We start from the raw sequence: 12,134 nt of genomic DNA, 5'->3' as shown, positions 1-12,134 counted from the left end.
TCAGATGTCACAGCCTCATGAATAAATAATGCAGTTTCATGGTTGAATACCGCCTAGTATTAGTCAAAAATATGCATATTCAAGCAAATTGTACACTTTTTTGTCAAGAACTTTTGAGCATAAGAACAATACAAGGATAAATACAAGTCATGATGTGCTATATATATCACTATATTGACACTTACTATGGTACCCATTATGGCATTGGATGCTCATATCACCCAGTACTTTATAAAAAAAAAACTAAAAAAAACCTTAAACTGTATTATGAAAGCAGGAAGTGAACAAATGTAACAGTTACTGATTGTAAAAGTACCAGATGGAGGGGTAGGATTTAATAAGCTTTGCTTCTTCCTACTCCTTTTGGACATGTGGAACTGGGAACTGATTATGGGATGCATTCTGATGCATGTTCAAATGAAATTAAACCATTACCATTACCATTACCATTACCATTACCATTACCAAATACATATACAGTGTATAAGGCATTCAGATGATGCATTCAATGATGCTGTGAATGATATGTAGTATTCTGCACTGGTCGGCTGATGCCCATAATGTTACTGTAATGTTCGGTGAGACACACCACCAGAACAACAGGCTTTTATTGCAGGTTAGAATGAAAAGAATCAACTCTGAGCCCAGTGACAATCCCAGTATTTATCCCAGGGGGATTTATTCCAGATTTATAGCAACACACACAAACACGAGTCCTGTCTAAGTCTTAAGCGGCTTATTTGCTCTTATTATGTCTACTAAAATATCAGTGTTAAGGTGACTATAGGGGTGTTAGCTCATGTTTGGAGGGCTCTAATAATACTAAAAACTGTATTTACAAGGTCGTAAACAGGTTTTGTATGCGCTAAGTATGGAAGTATTCCATTCATAAATAAGCAATTGCAGAAATGCACTCATCACGGTCAGGCCTGGAACCAATTAAAGTACAGTAAATGAGGGAGTACTACTATAATATACTACTACTACTATACGTGTCTGCAGGGCACGGCAACACTAAAGTACTGGTTATGGTTTTCCTCTAATTGACCACTTCCACACATTCAGCAACCTCGCAACCACCAAAATGTCTTTGACTTCCACCACAGAACAGGAAGTGTGTTGTGTTTGATATTATTTATTATTTGAGATGTAGCCTTTGGGTGCAGCCTTGCAGCCTTTGGTTCTGGTTATTTGACACACAAAAGAAGGAAAATGCAAATGAGTGCAGCCTAATTGGACCTGAGTTCCAGTAGAAAACACCACCGACACGTTTATGTCTTTCAGGAATGGTCATTGTTGTCTTCTCTCCTCATTCGGTTTTAGTGACTCTTTTGCTTCCTTTACGTCTCAGTTTTACGATGTTTCTTAAACGCATCGGTGCTAACACCAAGCAAGCTCATCAACTATCCAGCAGCTAAGCAGTCTTTCACTCTGGTTGAATTCATATCCGATTGGCTACTGGACATGTGACATTTCCACCTGATGCCAATGTCACGACCTTGAACGCCGTCCACTTAGAGGAGGACACAAAATGTCCGCCAACGGAGTCGGTGGTTACATACAGTATGTGGAGTGACTCAGAGGGTGTTTATTTAGTATTTATTCTGCACTTCATCACCCCCCCCAACCTCGCCAATCCACTGGCAGCTGAACGCACCATTGACCACGCCGCATCGCTAACCTCGCTGTGTGTGTGTGTGTGTGTGTACGATGGGTTGATGTCTATCCTCCATCTGAAACCTTGTTAAATATTCATTGACAATTATTCCGCTTTGACCAGTGTTTGATGATGATGATGATGATGCTGCAGAGGAGGAGGAGGAAGAAGAAGAAAGGGGATAAAGAAGAAGGGGGAAAAGGAAGAATATTGTCTTGGAAATATGATGAATATGATGAGGAATCACTTGTATGGAAAATCAATAAAGCTCCGCCCCCAAAGCCAAAGGCAAGCTAGAGTGTTAGCATATCAGTGACTTTATTGAATGCCACCGTTTTATTGGTATTCTTACTATTTTATTTATTATGGGTGTAATGGTACGCCATAATAACCGTCATCAATACGAACCTCAGCTTTGACGGCCCCGTTTTCTTCATTTTGGGAACAAAATGCCAAACTTCAAACTGAGGAAACTTGGACATAATTGTCCAAGAAGTCAAATGTGCACACGAGTTGTGTGTCAGAAAAGTACCAGGACTGATGTCACAAACGTTCATCCATTCGTTCATTTTCTACCGCTTATCCTCACGAGGGTCGCGGGGGTGCTGGAGCCTATCCCAGCTGTCTTCTTGGGGCGAGAGGCGGGGTCCACCCTGGACTGGTGGCCAGCCAATCCCAGGGCACATATAGACAAACAACCATTCACACTCACATTCATACCTATGGACAATTTGGAGTGGCTAATTAACCTAGCATGTTTTTTTTTGGAATGTGGGAGGAAACCGGAAAACATGCAACTCCACACAAAGATGGCCGAGGGTGGGATTGAACTCGGGTCTCCTAGCTGTGAGGTCTGCGCTAGCCACTTGTCCGCCGTGCAGCCCCGTGTCACAAACAGCATATGTCAAATCAAACGACAAGCGAAAAGCTCGGTGGTCATGGCCATCTTGAACGTCTTCAAAGCGGGTCCTCTGATGACCGTTTGGATTTTTTGAAAGACACCAAAAAAATGAGAAGTTCTTCTGTTGCTCCCGTATGGTCGATGCCAGGAAGCGGCGGATGCTCATGTAACGGATGCCAGCTGGTGTGACTGCTAAAGTACGTTGGGAAACCTCAATCCCCGATGCTTTCAAGAGCTGCGCTGGAAAAGCAGTTGACAGCTCGAGCTGTTCGCTCCTTGGCGAGCCCTGCTCAACTGTCCGTCAGCGTGGATCTGTGGATGTTAGTCTGGAGCCCCCGGCAGGGTCCGGAGTCGAACTACGTTACACTCAGGGGAATTTTGAGCGTGAAGCAAGTTGTTTTGCCGCAACTCTTGCCACTGATAGCCCTTACATTGAAAAATACCATCGACCCTCAATGTACCTCTCAATGCAGAAGATCTTATATATATATATCTTATATGCCTCAATTGGCTTATATATGTCTTTTATGAGTGTAAAAGGGTGAAGGGCCGTATTTGGTGCTGGTAATGTGCGTGTGGTAGTCTGTAACCAGTTTTTATCGGCATGTTTTTCAACTGATCAGAGCGACTCAGCCAAGATTTAGTCACGTATTCTTAATCCATCTGCCACCTTTTATGTGGGCGTTGCCAAATCCGGAGACCTTTCCATTATGGCTGCTCCTGCTTATCTGCGACTCCGGTTTGGGCATTGGGTATCTCAAGGGTCGGATACTGCGGCGGGTGACCAGAGCTGGACATCCAAGCCGACGGGGTTGAGGAAGAGATTGGTTCGGGTTTGGTGGGATGACTCCTTCAGGGTCTCCAGGACTGTTAGGACCGTACAGACTGGGATGTCTTTAAAGAAGCCTGAGTGGATTTGGATGAATTGATTGAAAACTGAATTCCCCAGAAATTAAATATCCCAAAAAATCAGCTGAGGATCTCTAAATCTCTAAAACAAACCTCCATGACACCACGGAATATACTGAATGTTTTAACCAAGGTGACCCAGGATGACAGACAAGTGAGGAAAGACTCAAAGGTTGCAAAGTGGAGAGGCTCCTCATCTCAGCAAACTTCTGCTCAGCCTGGGAGGGGGTCAGGTCTACGATGGGGATGCTGCTTGAATAGAGTGTCATCTCCCAGAAAGACAAGTCTGATCTTGAGCTGGCAACTGAACTGAACATTTTTATCACGGTGTTCGAGAAAGCAAAAGCCCGGCCCTGATGGTATTGCCGTCGGATCCCCCAAAATTGTGCAGACCAGTTGACATTTTGTCTTATTTTTCAGTTGGCTTTCCAATTTCAAAAGGTTCCTTGTGTTTGGAAGGATTCTGTTATTGCTCCTCTGCCCAAAATGAACCGTCCTATGGCCCCTAATCCTTTCGGACCTGTGGTTCTCGCCTCTCTGGTGATGAAAACTTTAGAGAAAATTGTGAAACCTTTGAATGCTGTTCAGGCAAATTTGGATCCATTCCAGTTTGCTTATAGGTTTGGCGGGGGCAGGGGTGACCCTGATTGTGACCCTGTAGTGTCTGAGACCATGGACTGGAGTAGCAGGTCCGTTTCAACCATGAACGTGTCCAAAATCAAAGAGATGGTTGTAGATTTTAGGACGAATCCTACTGTCTTCTCTCTTGTCGTCTTTAATGACTTGACTGTTGACTTGGTCAAGCAATATAAATATTTTGGAACGATGCCGGACCACCGGCTAACATTCCAATCTCAGGTGGATGCTGTATTGTTGCTGTAAGCTTTGCAGTTTCACATTGGATAACACTTTTATGGAAATGGTTTATTCTTGTTTTATCCGGTCTGTGCTGACCTTTTCTTTTATCACCTGGTATGGGCTACTCACCCCTAAGAACAGGACCAGGTTCAAGGGCATCACTTCAATGTGCAGCAGAATTGCTGGCACCACGTTCAATGACCAGAGGCGGACTCTGAAGACGGCTCAGTCAGTCCTTGATGATCCCAAACATCCCCTGCATGATGAGTTCAGGTCACTTCCATCGGGTTGGCGATTCAGTGTTAATAAATGTAGGACCAATCGGATGAGGACCTCTTTGGTTCAGGCTGAATAATTCTGTGTAATGTTGATGCTTTATTTATTGTTTTTAATATTGTATTTAGTATTGGTTTGTTGTCTGTGTGATGCTGCTGGCCGGAGAACAAATTACAAATATTTTGACTAATAGGAGACTGCAAAGTGGCAAGGAAAAACTGTATTACAAAATAATAGTCAACTGAATATCATTTGGAAACAAGCAGTGTGGCACCTCCGTCTGTTGGGATGAGGCGTTGGGCGGAGCTCGGTCTTTTGGAAGACACAAACTGGATGTTGATAGATGCAATTCAGCCATTTTTCAGCCCTTTTGTTTGTTACTCATACTTAAGCAGACGTGACTCTGGCGTTCGATGTTGTGTCAGCTGGGTTGAATGAAGACGCGACTCATACTTAGGCAGATGTTTCCCCCATTTGACTCGTGATGTAACTCATGATGTTCTATCTACTCTTTATGGCCAAAAAACTTGAATTTGCCCGTGGAAGAGACTGAGATGGTGTGTGAGATCAGGACACCTCTACACTACATATACATGTACATATATGTACATGGTTATTTTTTTTTTACATTGAAATAAATGATTATATAAGGAATATGTGACATTGTTAGTGTGAGAGCAGTTGAAACTTGAAATGAACTCTTTATCACGGTTCTTCATAAATCTTTCCTTCTTTCTGTGTTACTGCTTGTGATATTACAACTTTTCTTGTAAAAATAAAGGTCACATGACCTGGAAGCTATTGATAATAGTTCATATAAAATATTTATATAAATCATAGGAACGTTAAGTACAAAAATAAAAGGGTGTGTATGGTACTAGCAGACTAGTCCTACTGATACAATGTGGTTTGGAGGTCAAAGGTCACATGACCTGGAAGCTATTGATAATAGTTTATATAAAATATTTATATAAATCATAGGAACGTTAAGTACAAAAATAAAAGGGTGTGTATGGTACTAGCAGACTAGTCCTACTGATACAATGTGGTTTGGAGGTCAAAGGTCACATGACCTGGAAGCTATTGATAATAGTTCATATAAAAAAAATCATATAAAATCCTAGCAAAGTTAAGTAGAAAAGCAAAAAGGTGATTATGGTACTAGCAGACTAGTCCTACTGATGAAAAGTGGTTTGGAGGTCAAAGGTCACATGACTGAAGGCTGTTGTTTGTAGCTGCTCCATAGGAGTCCACAACTCAATACAAAGAGATGAAAATAGGTCCCCTTTAATAACTGCCATTCTTGAAAGCAGCCCAGCGGTCCTAGAGTGAAACATCCGATGCCAGGCTGGTCCGGAATGATGTGGTGGTAGTCTGGTGGTCTGAAGCGGACAACAAAAAGAAGCTTTGTCTTTTTTTCTGACAGCAAAAATGTTTTACGAGCGCTGGCATCTGCCACAGCATGGCAGCCTCCCCCTCGGGGGTCTCCTTCCCACCATGCTTACGCTCTCTGCTAGCGCACATCAGCAGCGGGGGGATATTGAAATTAGCAGCGGGGGAGGGGGCGCCTTTTACGGCCTTGTTAGCCATGATGGAAACCTGCTCGGACCGGGTGGGAATTACCAGCCGCTGTAACGACACCTGAGAGGGACGGCATCTCGCCATGGCAGGAACGTTGGCCTTTACGCCTTGGAATAGCTTCATCAAATGAGTGGAAATTGGGAATGAATGCTGAGCAGCTCGGATGAACTGAAATGCTGGGAATATTCGGGATGTGGAAAATAGATAGCCTGAAGGTTTGGGTGTTGGAATGGTTTGTGAAATGTGCAAGTAGTAAGAATTCCAAACATTTAATGGAATTTGTCTTTGGGAATTTGAGGGAAAGTGGGAATTTGAGAGATGAGGAAAATGTTTTAATGAGTTAGATGGATTGAACAATATTTAATCTTTGATGGGAATGTTGTTTTACTTCCGTAACACGTGGGAACGGTCTATGATAGCCATAAGGAAAAACCTTCGAAGCCGAATGAAAGCAGTCTCCAAAAATGTTGTAAACATGAGGCAACACGCAACACAATACATTTTACCTCTTTCACTCGTCCTCATGTGTGTCCTCCTCCGAGTCTCGGTGGGGGGGGGGGCTTGATTCATGTTCCATCTTGGATATTGAAAATATGGAATCACGTCCTTGAGGGGACTAAAGGTGAGACGGGATGAGGAAGGATAAAAACCAGTAAAGACAATTTAGTTGTGCTCTTGGTTCTTCATGAAAGGAACCTTTCTGACGTCATGGACTTTTATTCACTTTATTTTCCATGTAAACTAAATAAATAAAGCCAGTCATTCGTGTGGATGTGATGAGGAAGATGATGATTGCATCTTTTTTAATCATCCTAATAGGATCAGCCCTTTTGTCTTTCAAAATAAAAGCATCCCTGACTGATTGCTATTTACCCCCCTTGCTATCATTAAAAACACACACAAACCACAAAAGTAATTGTTTTGAAATGACACAATCTCAAAGTTGCACTGTACAATGTAAATTAACCCCCCCCCCACACCCACCAGTATGGGACCAACAGGTTACACTGCACATTAGTGTGTGTGTGTGTGCGTGTGCGTGCGCAAGAAGGCTGCAGGCGTCGTCCGTCTCCCCGATACCCCGAGAGAGGAAGGACAGAAAGTAAAGGAAAGAAGGGAGAAAGGAAGAAAGGAAGGAAGGAAGGCTGGCTCGCCACGTCCGTTATTAATCTCCAAGGGAAATTCACATTTCCAGCCGCTCTGCAAAAATGTCATAATAAACTTAATCACTTCATCAAAAAATAGAAGAACCGAGACAAGACAGGAGCGATAGCAAAATAAAAATAAGAGCATAGAATAAGAAGGAATAAATAAATGCGGGACTAAACAAAGGAATGAAGGCGTAATGAAGGATGGACGAAAGGAAGATAGGAAGAAGGAAGAAAGGAATGTTATTTGCAGTGGACTCGCTGGCATGCAGTCAGATTAAAAAGTTAATTATGTTTTAAAATGATATTTTAATTAAATAAGGGGGAAGCAGAAATGGATTGGAACCAAAATAATTAATCAAACATGAAAAAAACCCACGTCGTCTTTCTGCTAGGCCCAGCAGAAAAAGCCGTCTGTGGTCTCGTTAGCACCCCCGCTGATTAGGAGTGTTCCCCGGATGCTTCGTGTGTCGCTCATTAGCAGTATGCTAACATGTCGCATTGCGTAGACATTATACGTCATGGCTCTGGAGTCGGAACGCTACTTCCACTGACTGACGACGGGTCGCTCAGACCTCCACGTGGTCACGTGGTCACGTGGTCACGTTTCACCCAAAGAGAGCGAGAGAGCGCCAACCAACAACGACAACAAAGTCGTGTTTAACATTTGAATGTTTCCATTCCAAGAATGAAATAGAATTCATTCTTAGGTTCTTTGATTAAAATTAATCCAGTCTTTTATTGTGGGATTACATTTTCTCTCTTGTCATGAATGCTTTTCAAGCTCTGAAAACTTCTAAATGTCAAATCTTTGTTTGCAACATTCTTAAAGTCACTGAAGTTTTGGGTGGCTCTGCTTTACTGTTTTTAGTTCTACGGACTTCAATGTGATCCGGACTTCCTTGTATGGGCTGCAGATTGCCTGCACTCAGTAAATGCAGACCTATACATCCGGAAGTTCTCGGGAGCACTCGGGAGTGTGACTAATCACAGTGGAGTGGGCGTGCCCAGAAGAGGGCCGGGGGTGGGGTACATTAACAATAACAGCAGGAAGATCTAGAAAGCTCTCTGTGCAGGTTATTGCGTGTCGCTGCTCTACAGGAGCCCGCAGCTCAATACAAAGGTTAGGAAATGAGCATGCTAGGTCCCCCCATGCTAGGTCCCCCCATGCTAGGTCCCCTTTAAGAATTGTCAGTCAATGCAAGAGAAAGTGATGGAGGCATGACAGCCGCTTTTACCGTCCCATGGTGCATTGCCCTTCCTCGCCGTGACCTCCTGATCCTCCGTCAGTCGACTCATCTCACCCTCGTTCTGATTTTTTGATGTCGCTTCATTATTTCCTCATTAGTTTGCATGTTAATTACAATAGTGGCTAATGTTAATTAGTCACTATTAATGGCTGCTGCTGTAACACCTGCCCCCGGTGCGCTGCTGACACCTGCCTTGATCCTCGACATCCTCATCGTGTGTGTGTGTGGGGGGGGGGGGGGGGCTTTTTGGGAAACAGGACACGAGCATTCAGCAGATGATATTTAGTTGGTGGGGAATAAAACATCAACCAGTGTCACAATCATTCATTAAAAGACAACTACATTATGACTAATGATGCCTTCAAGAACACCGGGAAAATAAGCCACTGAAAACAAACTGATGCAGGAACACAGGTTGTTTTCATCCCTGGAGATGTACTTAGATGTACTTACCTGGCAATCTAATGCAGTGGCATTTATTGCAAATGTTGATGTGAAATCTGAGTCATCAAGGTCAAGCTTGCAGGAGAAGAAGGAAGGAGAAGTGAGACGTATATCAAAAGTAGCCATTTCATGGCCGTCTTAATTACTCCGTTTTCTGCTGGTCCCGGAAGGTGACCCCCCCAAAAGCAGGCATCGACCGTGGGAAAAAACACAAACGTGGATGTGTGCATTGTACGCCGTATGTGTGTCCATTTTTTTTTATAGATTTGTTTTAATTTTTAATAGATTTTTAAAAATATTAAAAAATATTTTTTATAGATTTTTTTTTCATCCGGACTAGATGCCCAAGCCACCTCAACTGACTCCTCTCGACATGAAGGAGAAGCGGTTCTACTCTGAGCCCCTCCCGAATGGTTCTTAGGGTTTTCCCGGACCCCTCCCAGGTGAGGTGTTCCGGGCATGCCCAGCCGGGAAAAGGCCCCCGGGGCAGACCTAGGACACACTGGAGGGATTTATTATCTCTCACAGCTGGTCTGGGAACGCCTTGGTGTCCTCCCGGTGGAGCTGGAGGAGGTGGCCGGGGACTGGGAAGTCTGGGCTTCCCAACTGAGGCTGCTGTTCCCGCGACCCGGACCCGGATAAGCGGAGGAAAATGGATGGATGGATGATTTTTTTTTTTACAAAAAAAATCTCTGACAAAATTTCATATAATAGGGCAAAAGCAGGCTAATAAGCAAGCCAATAAGCAGGCTAATACTAATAATCATAAGAAGAATAATGATGATAGTAATAATAATAGGCTAATGAATAATATAATAATGATTATTATATTATTAGACAACCATTATAAACTCACATTCAGTTGCGTCATTAGGCCTATTTTAGGGGGACTTCGGACCCCCTTTTTTTTTTTACAAAAAAAATCTTAAAAATCTTGTTTTATAAAATTTCATAGATTTTTAAAACATTTTTATAGATTTTTTTTGACAAAAAATCTCTGACAAATTTCATATAATAGGGCAAAAGCAGGCTAACAAGCAAGCCAATAAGCAGGCTAATACTAGCCAGTAATAATGAGAAGAATAATGATGATAGTAATAATAATAGGCTAATTAATAGTATAATAATCATTATTATATAATTGATCACTGTCCACTGGTTTTGCAGTATAGATTGTGTGTACTTGTGTACATTTAATGGTGGCCTAAAACTATTGAGTATCTCTACTAAATCTGTCCAAAAATAGGAAAGTTATATCCCGTTTCTTCTTCCTTATTAGTTTTTTGGATTTTTTGGAATGTCTCCTACATTCATTCATATCCTGTGCATCTCCAGGGGGCTAACCCCCCCCCCCCCCCCCCCTCCTCAGAACCTAGTGCCGCCCCTGATGCCAGGTATTTACGCTGGCCTCCAAGATGGCACCGCAGCCTCCATTCAGCAGCTTCACACAAATTCAAGTGCATTACAGTATCGACGTGCATGCGTACGTGCACCTGTGTGTGCGTACGTGCACCTGTGTGTGCGTACGTGCACCTGTGTGTGCGTACGTGCACCTGTGTGTGCGTACGTGCACCTGTGTGTGCGTGCAGCGCCGGCCGCCCTCATATCCATTATTGATCCTGTATCATTACACACTGCTCTGCTCTATCAAGACAAAAACACCCTGTTATTGGAATATCTCTCCTGCGGTATTGACTTGCAAACACACACACACACACACACACATGCACACGCACACTTATGTCGCAAGAAATTAGCGTCAACGTTGGAGCGAAAAGTCAAAGCTGGCTGATTTCAGCCTTTTTTCTGCGTGGTGTGTGGATGTCTTGCAGCCCTGCTGTTGTGTTGCTGCTGTTAAAGGTCAATATTCAGGCACTTGAAATCAAATAGTCACACACCACCTGCTTCATATGCTGGAAGATATTCCAAGGATTATTCTAAGGAATGTCCAAACTGTCCAATCAGGTGTTGCCAAGGCTTCCCGTTCCCTTGGAAAAGACTTCAGTCCACTGCGGAGTCTCACTTGTACTCAATGTCCGCTGAGTGTATTAGTGTTTGTTTTCATGAGATGGGTTCTTCTACCGGGCTGCATGGCGGTCGAGTGGTTAGCGTGCAGACCTCGAGTTCAATCCCACACTCGGTTCTGTTCTACCCGTGCATGCGTGGGTTTTTTTCCAGGTACTCCACATTCCAAAAATATGCTAGGTTATTTGGCGTTAATTCCAAATTGCCCATAGGTATGAATGTGAGTGTGAATGGTTGTTTGACTATATGTGCTCTGTGATTGGCTGGCCACCAGTCCAGGGTGGACCCCGCCTCTCGTGCAAAGACAGCTGGGATAGGCTCCAGCTTCCTCGTGAGGACAAGCGGTAGAAAATGAATGAATGAACTGTTGCTTCATCGCGGTGCTTTTGTCGCCCCCTCCAGAGTAGTTGAAGTACTGCATGCAGGTTTCATTGTTCGGGTAGACCGGATGTGGTCTTCTCAACGTGAACACCAAGCGATCCACGCCGCTTGATCGGCCTACCTGCAGCCCTCGGCGGACTCGTGTGTGTGTGAAGGTTCCAGGATGCCGCCGGGCTCTGATTGGCCGCCAGGCTCTGATTGGCCGCCGGGCTCTGATTGGCCGCCGGGTGTAATCCACAAGACAACTTCTTGGGGTAAAAATTGTGTTGAGTGGAGTTTGGGACTTGGCGACTTAAAAAGAACAATCTAAGGCCGTAATGAACAAGTCAGCAGCCGCCGCCGTGCGCCCTAATGAATGAAAGTGGAGGCACATTTAAACAAAGTGAGAGCGCTCTCACACACGCACACACACACACAGACACACACACACATGCACACGCACACACACAGATGATTGCGTGTTGCCGGTTTGTTTATTAGCTCCCTGATTGAGGCGCTCTGCCTTCACCAGATTGGATGACCTTTCCAGATCCTTCCGCTGAGTCCGCTAAGTAGATGAGACGGCGGACGACGCACAACACTTTTATTCAGATTGTTGCAGGATGAGGTGAAGCGTGTGTGTGTGTGTGTGTGTGTGTGTGTGTGTGTGTGTGTACATTGGCTCAATTGAAGCCTCATCTCCATAGAGTTTGTATGCAATTACA

The 12,134-nt window shown here is 43.9% G+C and overlaps 1 protein-coding gene across 7 annotated transcripts in view; it reads left to right on the top strand.

Annotated features, from left to right (window-relative positions):
- Positions 1–12,134, top strand: part of akap6 (A kinase (PRKA) anchor protein 6) — an 86,493-nt gene that overhangs the window by 35,687 nt on the left and 38,672 nt on the right. The gene's annotated exons all lie outside the window — the stretch shown is intronic.

The sequence above is a fragment of the Doryrhamphus excisus genome, linkage group LG14 (genome assembly GCF_037039965.1).
Source record: "Doryrhamphus excisus strain RoL-2023G ecotype Guam linkage group LG14, RoL_Dexc_Guam_v1.1, whole genome shotgun sequence".
NCBI classification, from domain to species: domain Eukaryota; kingdom Metazoa; phylum Chordata; class Actinopteri; order Syngnathiformes; family Syngnathidae; genus Doryrhamphus; species Doryrhamphus excisus.
This window is presented reverse-complemented; position numbering and strand designations above follow the sequence as displayed.